The 13811-nt window shown below is 37.2% G+C and overlaps 1 protein-coding gene across 1 annotated transcript in view; it reads left to right on the top strand.

Annotated features, from left to right (window-relative positions):
* LOC149844615 (Polynucleotidyl transferase, ribonuclease H fold protein with HRDC domain-containing protein) overlaps nucleotides 1-13811 on the top strand; it is a 76944-nt gene that overhangs the window by 41175 nt on the left and 21958 nt on the right. The gene's annotated exons all lie outside the window — the stretch shown is intronic.

The following is a 13811-nucleotide window of genomic DNA, read 5'->3' as shown; positions in this document are numbered from 1 at the left end:
TGCCCATGCACATTATGAATCACATCTAGCTAGAACAAAGTCCCCTGGTTGATAGGCACATGCACTATTGGACTACTGTCTACTGATATATAAAATATCTCTTACCCTAACAAATGTTTGTGTTTTGACTAAATAAAGATTTGATTGAGTTCACAATTCATGCAAATATCTTCCAATTGTTATTTTCCCATATTGGAAAGCTTATTGCCCTATTAATTCATCTTTTAAGTTGAAGCAATATCTCATCTAGCTGAATCTCATAAAATACTAAGTTTATTCATGTAGTTCCGTACCTTTTATTTTCAGCACGTGATGAAGAAGACCAATTGATGGTTTATGGATTTAAGCTTGAATCGCATGTATGATGTTCTTTGTCACTATTTCCTCCAAGAATGTAACTAATGTATACATGGCAAAACAAGGTTATGGGTAAGGCAGACAAACTATCTATAGGCAATGAAAAATTGAGAAAAGTCAACTGATGGTCAACTATGTTTGACAGATAGATTCGATCCTGTTTAGAGAAAAGCATGTACACATTGCACCTCAATAGGCATAGCAATTCATAAAGCAGAGAAAACTAAAAAAATTTAAGACGTTTGACCCTGTGACTTGCTAAGTTTCTTGTTGGAATACAACCCCAAATAAAGCCAAATGAGGCAACCTCTGTAATCTTCTGAACTGGAAGCAGGTCAAATCAAACCTTGGTGAGTATCATTAACGATAACGTTCTGTGATTCTCAATGTTACCACGTGAAATCACAGAAAGAAATGAAAGGGGAAATAAAAAAGGACTTACAAATAATGTCGTAGCATCAAAATGTAAATTCTTTGTAGGAGCCCTAAAATATCCAATTAAAGACATTTCTTTGACGTCAATCAGAGGGAACCAAAACAACATTTTTGAGGCAAAAAACTGGTTCAACTCTACATTTTTTTTAGAAGACTGTTTTATCTGGGTGCTGACACAAATAGAAAAATGTGGATAACTGTACAAAACCACATGTTTTTAAAACTAACAATGAACGAAAGAAAAACAAATTCTAGCTTCTTAAGGTGTTGTAAACAAGCTGGAGAACAAGGATATCAAAAAACAAAGAATTGAAATACAAACTTTGAGAAATGAATGTTGAACCATAGACACTGATACCAGGAAATGCTGTAAAGGGAAATAGGTGTCCCATTAACATGAGTCAGGTTTGGGACTATAATATAAAAATATATATGCAGAGGCAGTAGGGGAAAAGGTGGAAATACCCAAGGACTAAACTACCTTTACCTGAATGAATGTATAACACAAATTGGTCATATAAATATGAATGCTGTTCAAGCATGTATGTTTGTATGAGCATAGACATGCACCATTAATAATTTTCAAAAATATCATGGACCTCATGGTGATTCCTTGTATTACTTTCCACTACTAGGGATGATTAAGTGATTTACTAGAAGTACCTGGCATTTATTAGTTTTACTTTGGCAACACAAGGAATATTTTATGCTGTCTCTGTTAAAAATGTAAATGTATGTGTACATATACGTATTTTTGTATATATATATATATATATATATATATATATATGCTAGGTTAGTACCTAACTAGTAAATAGTAACTAGGTTATGTCTAACTAGGTTAGTTTCTTTTTGTTTTTTTTTTTACTTTTTCAGCATTGGAGAGAGAGCCCAACGACTCTATTGGAGTCGTTGGGACATCTCCCAACGTCTCTCTTAGGAGACCCTTATGTGTGTATAAATAGGGGTGAAACCCCTTTCAAATGAAAGCTTTCTTGTATAGATTGATCAATAAAATATTATTTTATTCCTTTTGTTTTACCTCTTTAGTGGGTGTTTGTGTGTAAGCAAATTTTGTGGCTTCTGTATTCCTTTGGTGCTTTGATGGAACTCTTTGAGTGTTCACTCTTGTTGTTTCGGTGAATATATTTTGTGGGACCATGTTTTATTACATGGTATCAGAGCTTTGAGATGAAGTTGATTTTTCGGTGCATTGGGAAGCATGCCACTCAAGATTTTAAAGAGATAAAGTCTCTTTTGCAAAATTTATTCAAGTGCTTGTGAGATTGTTGTGCCCTCTTGGTGGTAGAGTGATTGTGTGTTTGTGCTCTTCATTAAAGGTGCTCTCTTTGTGGTGGAGTGCTTGTAACGACTCCAACTCTTCCTCGTTGAAAAGTGTTTTTTTTTAAAACAATTGCGAAAACTATACCTAGAGATTTGGGGCCTTACAGACATAACACAATCCAAACCATAAGAGATCTTACATTAACCTAATAATCAACTAATTAACTTTGTTTATCAATAATTAAAGTTTAAGAACATATTCAAATAAATGTTCAAAATTATGAAGCCACACTGACCCAAATAAAATATCAGAAAGTAGTCAAGCAGCATCGTAAACCACATATAGCAGGCGTCTTCATCACTAGGCTTTAGATCCTGTAAAAAATATAAAGGGCGCAAGGTCAGAATCAAAGATCCTGCATACAAATTCCTCTAACAATTCAAATAGGCAATAAAAACATAAATCAAATTCATGTAACATTTATAGAAGAAAATAAGCTACAACAATTTCATAATTCAATTAACCATTCATGCATTTAACAACAATTATCATGCAACAACTATATTTCACATGAAACAAAACAGGTAAGGATGCATAAACTAATGCAGAACAATAAATATGCATGAATAACTTATTAAGTTATTATCAGAGTTTTCTTTTGCATGCATGTCTTTATTAAATGCATACAAATTTAATTATACTTTTCATTAAAACTCGCAGATACTCAAAACGGGCCCACAAATTCTCGAAGTTCAAGATAGGTTTCCAGTTATATCTTAACACAATTTATATTTTATTACTAGGTTCTACACTTGACCCTCGACCGATATCAGGAATCAACACCATTTATCAGAACATTAGAAATCAACATCTAATGTCGGGACAACAATAAAATCAACATCCACTCATGTCGCTTTCTTAGTATACCAAAACAACCACTGTGTCTACACACCACCCCAGGCAAAGTGGCGGAAAACTCCCTAAAACTGTGGTTGGGAGGTAAACCACCATATCGGGTTCATGAGCACAATCATACACGAAGTTTTAGTATTCTCACGGTTCCCCAAAACTGTCATACAGGATTCCCAAACTGTGGAAGGGACGTCCAGAAAGAAACATTAATTATACTGTTTTATCTCTTTTATCTTTTTATCAAAAAACCAATTCCTTTCAAAAGATTAGTTTTGTAAATCAACATGCAAAACACAACTCAGGATCTTTGCCCATTACAAAATTCAACAGTGCAATTATTTTAGAAATCAATAGTTTCAAATAGATTTTTGTAATGCATAAAACAAGACTTAGAAATGCTTGGAAATGCAGAGGCTTTGAAGAAAATGAAATCAAGAAGGGCAGTTGACCCAGATGGTATACCTATCGAGGCTTGGAAATGCTTGGGAGAGAAAGGTTTAGAATGGTTGACAAATCTTTTTAACAAGATTTGGCGGACAAATAAGATGCCTAATGAGTGGAGGAAGAGTACTTTGGTGCCTCTATATAAGAATAAGGGTGATATACAAGATTGCACAAACTATCGTGGTATAAAACTCATGAGTCATACTATGAAACTTTGGGAGAGGGTGATTGAGTCTAAGTTGAGGAAGATTGTCATGATATCGGAGAATCAATTTGGTTTTATGCCTGGAAGATCAACTATGGAAGCTATACATCTTCTTAGACAACTTATTGAGAGAAATAGAGAGAGGAAAAAAGATTTGCATATGGTTTTTATTGATTTGGAGAAGGCTTACGATAGAGTACCTAGGGACGTTCTCTGGTGGACAATGATGAAGAAAGGTGTTTCTCTCAAGTACATTAGTATAATTAAAGATATGTATGGAGTAGTAACCAATGTCCGCACTTGTGGAGGGGTGACAACCAATTTTCCTATAACGGTTGGGTTACATCAAGGATCTGCTTTAAGCCCTTTCCTATTTGCTATAGTGATGAATGAGCTTACGAGATCAATTCAAGAAAATGTGCCGTGGTGTATGTTGTTTGCTGATGATATTTTTTGATTGATGAGTCTAGATCTGTGGTTAATGCTAAGTTAGAATTATGGAGACAGACATTGGAAGCAAGAGGTTTTAAGTTGAGTAAGAGTAAGACAGAATACATGGAATGTCGATTTAGTAAGCAACGAAGTAGTGATGGGAGTGTAGTGAAGCTTGGTGAGCACGAAATACCGGTGGATGATTCTTTCAAATATGTGGGATCTATCATTCAAAAGTATGGAGAAATTGATGGAGATGTAAATCATAGGATAAAGGTTGGGTGGATGAAATGGAAGAGTGCAACTGGAGTGTTGTGCGATCGTAGAATGCCATTGCGGTTGAAGGGAAAGTTTTATAGGACGACTATTAGGCCCACTTTACTATATAGTACAGAATGTTGGTGTAACGACCCCAATCCAGACCCTTTTAAAAATGCAGAATTTTTTTTTTCTAAGAGTTGCGGAAACCTTCCCAGAGATCTGGGGTCCTCACAGTTCCACTTTCCATTGGATAGCCCATCCAGCACAAACGAAGTTGCAATTATCATCCATATCAACCAACTAAAACTCTTTTATTAATGAGTAAGAAAATTTCAAAGACAAGATTTTCTTCAACTGAAAGTAAATTAACAATTGCAGAAATTAAAAGAACTAAAAGACAAAAGAAAGAGTCATTATGTCCTCTACTGAAGCTGACAAGCCCAAGTATAACTCATCCATCCCCAGATGCATGCCCAACTTCACTGTTCAGCATTTCTTGTGAAAAACCAACAAAGTAGGGTGTCAGAACCGAAATTCTGAGCACAACTACTTCTAAAGAAACCAGGTGAGAGAAAGAACATGGATAAGATTTCATGCAGTGATTTGAGTGGGTGCAGATATAAAATTTGCAACATTTAAATATCCATAACTACCAATAATTGCATTTACTCACCAGTCAAGAACAGTAAACAGTGTCATATATCAATAACTAAATAACCAAACCTTTCAGCATGATTTCACAAAGTAAAGCGTATGCTACCACCAAATGATGTCATGATATCAAGAATAATCCAAACATGCATGATCTAATGCATAACAGAAAAATGCATGATTATGTGCAATGTATGATTTCTTCTGTTATCTTTCATTTAAGTTCCATCTTTCCATATGCATGCCCTATTAGATGCACACATCTTTAAGTTCCTCTTTTTAATTACCGTGGCCCGCGGATACACCAAACGGGTACAAACCCCGAGGTCAAGTAGGTTCCCAGGGTAGCTTAACAAACAATTTGTATTTTATTACTGGGTTCCAACTTAGCCCTCGACTGATATCAGGAAACAACACCATCCATCGGAACATTAGACCTCCACATCTAATGTCGGGGACACAAGGGACACCCCACGCCCACAAGTGCCACTTCCTTGGTACCATAAACTCACAGCTGTGACTAACACACCACTCCCGGGTAAAGTGGCGGGTTCTCCCTAAAACCGTGGTCAGGAGAAGAACCTCAATATCGGGTTCAGGGGCAACAACGCACACGGAGTTTTTGTATCCTCACAGTCTCCCCAAGACCGGATATCCAAAATTCTCATACTCCAGATGAGATATCCTAGAATGTAAATTACACTGTTCTTATTCATTATATTTTTTTTATTTAATTCCATTCTTTAAGTTTGCCACACAATATGCAAAAGTAAAGTGAAAAATCCGCATCCTCCCTTGCGGGGACCCATTCGGGACTCCAGCCCGTATAAACCACTAGAACAGTGTAGTAAAGTGCAAACCATCTTATGTTGTTTAAGTGGTGCATTCTCCAGGCCGGTGATGGTCCCATAGGCCATCGGTGCATCACATGATAAAACCAAGTAGTGTCTCATTTACAACACTTGGCCAAAATGCCAAAAGCATATATATATTCGTGCAAATATAAACCCAAACATATGCATGTCATAATTCATTCATATGCATTTTCAATATGTGTGTGTTACCTACATCACATATTTAACCAAATTCATGGTTTCTTTAAGCGTGTGAGTGTACATGTACCAATGCACACAATAATCAAGCGTACAGGTTCAAGAAGAGTTATTAATAACTGAATCATGCTCACACCCATGAGTACTATAATCATAACAGTCAAATGAAAACATAAACCTCCACGACAAGTGTTTCCATGCAAATCCAATACCCAAGCTTTGAAATAACACATGGACTCTAGACAGAAATATAATGTCCAGCTAGAGACCTACAAGCAAGATACATTCCATATGTATAATTTCAGTTTCATGTATCCATCCTCCCTAAACAGTGTAACCTGAGCACTATTATACACAACTGAAAATTTTCAGGTTATGTTGCAATGATACCACGCTACATCTTACCAACTTTGAGCTTAACCCCACTCAAGAACCAGCATGAGCTACTTTAGAACAACTCAATTTACTTCAATTCATCAAATTGCACATTCTCAAACCAAAACTCAATTCAACATAAACTTTCAGAACACAGACTGATGAAACTCAATCATGTTCATAGAACATAACATGACTAAACCAAAATTTAACATAAACCAGGATATTCAACTGACCCATTAATGATTACTAACAAGTATAACTAGTTAGTCATGCTTCATTTTATTCATTTTATGCCAATAGATTGCCTAACAAAAAAATACTAATGAACCCATTCACGATTTCGTTAATGAATAACCTGAAATATCAGTGTGAATAACCAATACTTCTGTAAATGGATAACTTAGAACACATTACTGAAACCGTTGAACTTTCAATAAGAACTTGCAACAAACAACAATTCAGTGAACTAATGATACAAATATGTACTGTTTACATGATATGCCGAGTATGGATGGGGGACTGTACAAAAGAGTGGAGGTCGGCTATGTGTATCTACTAATTCTGTTCTTCTATTTGGCGCATCACAGTATGATATGGCAAGACAAAAATTGAAATAGATTTCTGAGGCTTGATGCCCCAAATGGAAACAGCAAGAGCAGAAGCCAAACAAATGTACAGACTTCAAACATGAGCAAAAACTAGGGTGGCTCATTAACTTGCACAGAAAATTTCTTTCTTTCTAAAGGAATGGATCGGGCCATAGAGTTTTCATTTAAAGTCCCAATTAGCAAACAATCAGTTTTTTTTTTTTTCCATACGAGTCACAGTTCAGCACCCAGCCGACTGGGTCGGCTGGGCCTGCTATGGCCCGACCCACCAGATGTAGAGCATCCAGCCGACTGGGTCGGCTGGGGCCCTGCTAACACAGCACTCAACCGACTGGGTCGGCTGGGCCTGTCGCCTCCAACCCATGCACTAGTGGCCTGCAACATGAAACAACATATTTTTTTTTCAAGCATATACGATTACTGTTTTCATAAACATATACGATTTCTGTTTTCCGATTTCAATATTTAGGGCATATTAAGAAAACCCCCAAATCAATTTGATTTGGGTATTTAGGGTTTATCAAGAAAACCCCCAAATCAACGTATGGAATCGAACCCCTGTTCGATTCCTCACCCAGGTTCGAAGAAGAACCATACCTTTTTCGTTGGTTTTCCGGCGATCTTTCCGGTGATCGGAGGTTGGAATCGTGGCTGGCGCACCTCACTGCTGCCGTGGCCTTCGGTGGTGACTGATGGCCAAAGCTCCACTCACGGCTGCTATCGTGAAGAGGAGTGCTCGCTGATGCTGCGGTGGCTGTGGGTTGCCGCAGTTTTTTTTCTTTTTCCGGCAACCTCTCCTTTCTCCGGTGCGCGCACGCAGACAGGGAGAGAGAGAGACGGGGAGAGAGAGATTGAGTAGAGAGAGATGGGGCTGAGTGAAGAGGGCGAAAGCCCCTCTCCACTCCCCTCCTTTATCGGCCCCAGACCTCCCCCTTCTCTGCCGAGATGGGCGCGGGGTCGTTACGCTCTGCGTAACCCCCCTGCTCCTGCGCCCCCCCTTTCTGTTTTGGGTTAGGTTTTATCGGGCAACCCTTATCGGGTTGACCTTTTCATTATACAGGGCAGAACATATGGGGTGGGGCTCGGGTCCGAACCCGAGACCCGCAACCCGGCCCCAAGTCAAAATGGATCCACAAGTGGATCCACAAGTGGATCCTCGAATTAAATAAAATTTTTAAAATTGAAAAATTTTATTTAGCTATTATTATCATTAACTCAAGGTTTAAAATAAATAAATCCTAATTACCCCCCTTTATGGGTCCTGGATCTGCAATTTGGATCTAGGCCCAATTTGCAAAAATTTGGAAAATTTTATACTCAAAATTTTTCGGGTTTTACAGTTGGGCTGCCAAGAGACATCATATTCAAAAAATGAGTGTAGCTGAGATGCGTATGCTGAGATGGATGTGTGGAAATACAATAAAAGATAAGATTCAGAACGAGGAGATACGTAAGAAGGTAGGCGTTGCACCCATTGAAAATAAGATGAGAGAGAATCGTTTACGGTGGTTTGGACATATTCGACGAAGGCCTAATGATGCTCCAGTTAGAAGGATGGAGAAATGGGAAAATATATTAGTTAAAAGAGGTCGGGGTAGGCCTAGGAAGACATGGATGAAGGTGATAAGAAAGGATATGAATGCTTTGAACCTCACCGAGGACATGGCATTGGATAGAAATGAATGGAGGAGAAGGATTCATGTGGAAGACCCATAATGATTTTCTTTGTTGGTTCATATCGCCGACCCCAATTGTTTTGGGATGAAGGCGTAGTTGTTTGTTGTTGTTGTATAAAACAAGACTTAGAGCAACACCTGCTCATGACCCACATGGCCTAAGTGGTTCACATCCGACCACTGATGCATCTCATGCAAAAACTACACTGAACATGTGATCACACAATTATCCAAACATGTCCAAAGTGCACATTCATTCACACGCACAATGAATTACATGAATAAACAATTATATATACATATAAACACATGCTTGCAATATACATTTTTATTTTCATGATTCATCTGACGCATATCATGCAAATGTGCACATGATCATGCTAATGCAACAATGTAAATTTTCAAAATTTACGTGTTCACTATATGCATATTTAAACCAACATAATATTAAAGTTCATGAGCATATGTAAACAACCACATCTTTACCAAATTCGGGCATGCTTGGGTTACCAATCAAAACATACTGAGCCCGAAGCTATGCTGCCCATACACGAAACAACAATAAGACTTAATTGGCAATCGGCTGGGCTTAAGCTAAACCATCCCAGCCACAACCAATAACCATATGTAGTCTCGTGTTATTTTCTGCACATATGTGGTGTCTCTTCACGACACTTAACCATATAATTTTCTTTTGTGACATTTTATGACACATGAACCGTCATATAAAAGTATGCCTAACAGTTACATGAGAGCATGCATAACAGTCACATAACATGTTTTTAGTAACATTAAAAGTATGCATAACAGTCATATAAAAGCATACATTATGTAACAATTTATGAAGCATGAACAATCTTATCACAACATACATGAACAAATGACATAATTATGCATTTAATCAGCCTGATAATTTGTCATGTAATAGGTTGAAGATCAACTATATAACAGGCCATAAATTTACTATATGACAGGCTGACAATCTGCCATATATTAGGCCAAGAATTCGGTCATGTACATGCCGAAAAATCAGCTATATAATAGGCCAAAAAAAAAATAATTCAAACTTACGACAGTTCGTGTGGCAGCAACAAAACAAGTCACATTTTATCTAACCGTGGCAGCATACCTGGTCTTAACTTAGAGTTCAAGATAAAAAATTAAAGGTGGTTTTGATGTTGGCCTAAATGGCAGCATCAAACAAAGTTAGATAGGGGTCCTAGCAGATAACAATCGGTGGGGCAAAAGCCCAATTTCATCAGCCCCCATTTCATCATATTTTTTTTGTGTTTGAGTCTACCCCTGCTTACTGTAGTCGGACGGGGTGTAACACTAGAGATCTGCAGTCAGCTGGGCTTGACAGACTTATAAACTGCTCAACCGACTGCAGTTGGCTGGGCATGACAGATTATAAAATGTGCTCAGCCGACTGCAGTCGGTTGGGCACAAAAGTATGGCATATCAGTGTCCCATATATATTTTTTAAACCCTGCCCAGATGACAGCAGTCGATTGGGCATGTGTAAAGGAGAAACTACTCAGCCGACTGCAATAGGTTGGGCTGTTCACAGTAAAAAACATATAAAACTATCTTGAAATAATTTTGAAAATCAATCCTAAAACCAGATTTTTTCGAGATTTGGGTTTTGGTGACATTATGTGCAACATGAACAATTCCATATCATGCGTCAATCAATTATATAGTTATGCTATATGTCCAGTCCGAACACTTGTTATACCACAGGCCGAAATCTAGGCATACACAGGCTAAAAACCAACCATATAACAGGCCAAAAATTTCAGTCATGTGCAGACTAAAAATTTAGCCATTCGCATCCGCAAATCTGAACCAGATCTGCACGTCTGTGAGGCTTGTCAGATCTGTCCCCCATTGCAGTGGATAGATCTGCCCACTGCAATGGGGGACAGATCTGTCCTTGCGAATAGTAGGACAAAATCTAATTATATATACCCAAAAACTAAAACAACGTGCACAAGCTAAAATAATAAAATTTATGGACTATTTTAACATCTCATATATATATATATATATATATATATAACGGTAGAGGAAAAAAAGAAAGTGTCATACATATATGCATATAGGTATATATATATATATATAACCACTATTACGTTATATATATATATATGTGTGTGTGTGTATATGTATATACCTAATAAAATCGGATTTCTCATTCTTTTTTTTTTCTATTCCACCAAAAACACTAAATAAACCTCATCTATGTTATTCCTCCTATTCGAATCAAGAGAGAAGCCCATACCTTTGTTTGGAGTTCGAAAAAGACCGAAAAATATTGGATGACCGGAGAGAAAAAAGGCCTTCCTCCTTCTTCTTTTCCTTTCCTCCTCTTTTCCCACAAAAATTTTTCCTTTCTTTCTCTCTCTCTTTCCTCTTTTTCTCTCTTTCTTTCTTCCTTTTTTTTGAAGTTTTATAATGGGGAGGCCCTTTAGAGGGTGACCGTCCCTCTATGGAATCTCATATGGGCTGGAGATAGAGCTTTCCCATATAGGACTCTATCTCCAACGTCCCTTTCCTAATCCCATTCAAGGATTTTTGTTGACTTTTCCAACTCCTTTCTCTTTCTAATTACTTACCTTATTTTTAAAGCAACCAAAAGAGCTCTTCTAGAGACCCCACTATTTGGTAACTACCATATTAACTGAAATTCAGAATTTAATAAAATTTAATTAATTATTAATTAATAAATATCCAAAAAATTCCAGAAGGTGCCTTATCCTTCTAGGTGTCTTTTTAACCTTATTTTTTTTTAAATTAAACTTGTATTTTGAATCTAAACTTTTAATTTCGTTGGACCTGGATCATATTCAATTTTCATATGGATCTTGAACTGAATCAGATCCTAATTAATATAAGTCTTGGACTGAGTCTAGATCCATATTAACTTTGACCATACAGATCAGATATGGTCCGATCCAACCCAGACCCGGTCCCATCGAGATGGGCCTTTTTTGAAAAAAATGAGCGATTTTTGGGCCAACCATAGCCCAAATTCAGGAAAATAAAATATCGTTGAAATTAGTATTTCAAGGCACATCTAATGATGTTTAACTTGAAAAGCACCTTCGAATTTTGCCTGAATTTAACCCGAATTTTGCTTGATTTTAAAGGTTAAAAATAAAAGTTTTTATTATATCTTGTTTGGTTCGTTTAGGTCTTGTCAATGAGACCTGGGCCAAACCCAAACTCAATTGACGCCATCAAATATCAAGTATTTATCGATTTTTCTACATGTAACTAAAATTTCAAAAAGATAGAATTTAATATAGTGTAAAAACACACGATCTCATTGGAGGTGCTCTCTTGGTGGTGGAGTGCTTGTAATACTTTTGATTATCTCCTCTCTTTCTTTCTCATCTCTATCTTCTATTCTTTCTCTTAACCCTTGTAAACATGGATGATAATGATAATGTCACCCTAAAACCCATTAAACTTAACGACACAAACTTTATAACATGGGCTTTAATCATGTTGTATAAGGGAAAGGGTTGTGAGGATTAGCGAATGAGTCGGATTTGGAACCAAAACTAATCCTTACTAAGATAGAAGAAGAAAAATTGATACCTCTTATGGAGGCGGAAAAGACCAAGGCTATGGCTACGTATGAAAAAAATGGAAAGAATGGACAATGGGGCATGTAAAGATATTGTCTTGGCTCATTAGTAGTGTTGATATCAAAAAGTGCTAAAGTCTAGTTAAGTTTGAACATGCAAATAAAGCATGAGAATATCTCGAGAGAATGTATTCTCTTAAAGATATTGCTTACATTTGCAACTTACAATTGTTCGACCTTTGGAATGAGTTGACTCTTCTTGAGCCACAATGACATTATCCCGAAGACATAAAACTCCATCAAAGACAAATTGATGCAGAGCATTTCTATCAATTTATCAATGGTCTAAGTGTAACGACCCCAACTCCTACCTTTGAAAAATGCGGATTTTTTTTTCTAAGAGTTGCGGAAAACTTCCCAGAGACCTGTGATCCCTACAGTTCCAATTTCAGTTGGATAACCACACACCACAAACGAAGTTGCAATTATCATCCATATCAACCAACTAAAACTCTTTTATTAATGAGTAATAAAATTTCAAAGACAAAGTTTTCTTCAACTGAAAGTAAAGTAACAATTGCAGAATTTAAAAGAACTGAAAGACAAAAGAATGAGTCACAATATCCTCTACTGAAGCTGACAAGTCCAAGTATAACTCATCCATCCCCAGATGCATGTCCAACTTCACTGTTCACCATTTCCTGTGAAAAACCAACAAAGTAGGGTGTCAGAACCGAAATTCTGAGCACAGCTACTTCTAAAGAAACCAGATGAGAGAAAGAACATGGATAAGATTTCATGTAGTGATTTGAGTGAGTGCAGATATAAAATTTTCAACATCTAAATTTTCATAACTACCAATGATTTCATTTACTCACCAATCAATAACAGTAAACAGTGTCATATATCAACAACTAAATAACCAACCTTTCAGCATGATTTCACGAAGTAAAGCGTATGCTGCCACCAAATGATGTCATGTTGTCAAGAATGATTCAAACATGCATGATCTAATGCATAACAGAAAAATGCATGATTATGTGCAATGCATGATTTCTTCTGTTATCTTTCATTTAAGTTCCATCTTTCCATATGCATGCCCTATTAGATGCACACATCTTTAAGTTTCTCTTTTTAATTACCGTGGCCCACGGATACACCAAACGGGTACAAACCCCGAGGTCAAGTAGGTTCCCAGGGTAGCTTAACAAACAATTTGTATTTTATTACTGGGTTCCAACTTAGCCCTCGACCGATATCAGGAAACAACACCATCCATCGGAACATTAGACCTCCACATCTAATGTCGGGGACACAAGGGACACCCCACGCCCACAAGTGCCACTTCTTTGGTACCATAAACTCACAACTGTGACTAACACACCACTCCCGGGTTCTCCCTAAAACCGTGGCCAGGAGAAGAACCTCAATATCGGGTTCAGGGGCAACAACGCACACGGAGTTTTTGTATCCTCACAGTCTCCCCAAGACCGGATATCCAAAATTCTCATACTCCAGAT

The sequence above is a fragment of the Nuphar pumila genome, chromosome 2 (genome assembly GCF_984573655.1).
Source record: "Nuphar pumila chromosome 2, dmNupPumi1.hap1.1, whole genome shotgun sequence".
NCBI classification, from domain to species: domain Eukaryota; kingdom Viridiplantae; phylum Streptophyta; class Magnoliopsida; order Nymphaeales; family Nymphaeaceae; genus Nuphar; species Nuphar pumila.
The sequence above is the reverse complement of the archived record's forward strand: the minus strand, read 5'-3'. Positions and strand labels throughout refer to the sequence as shown.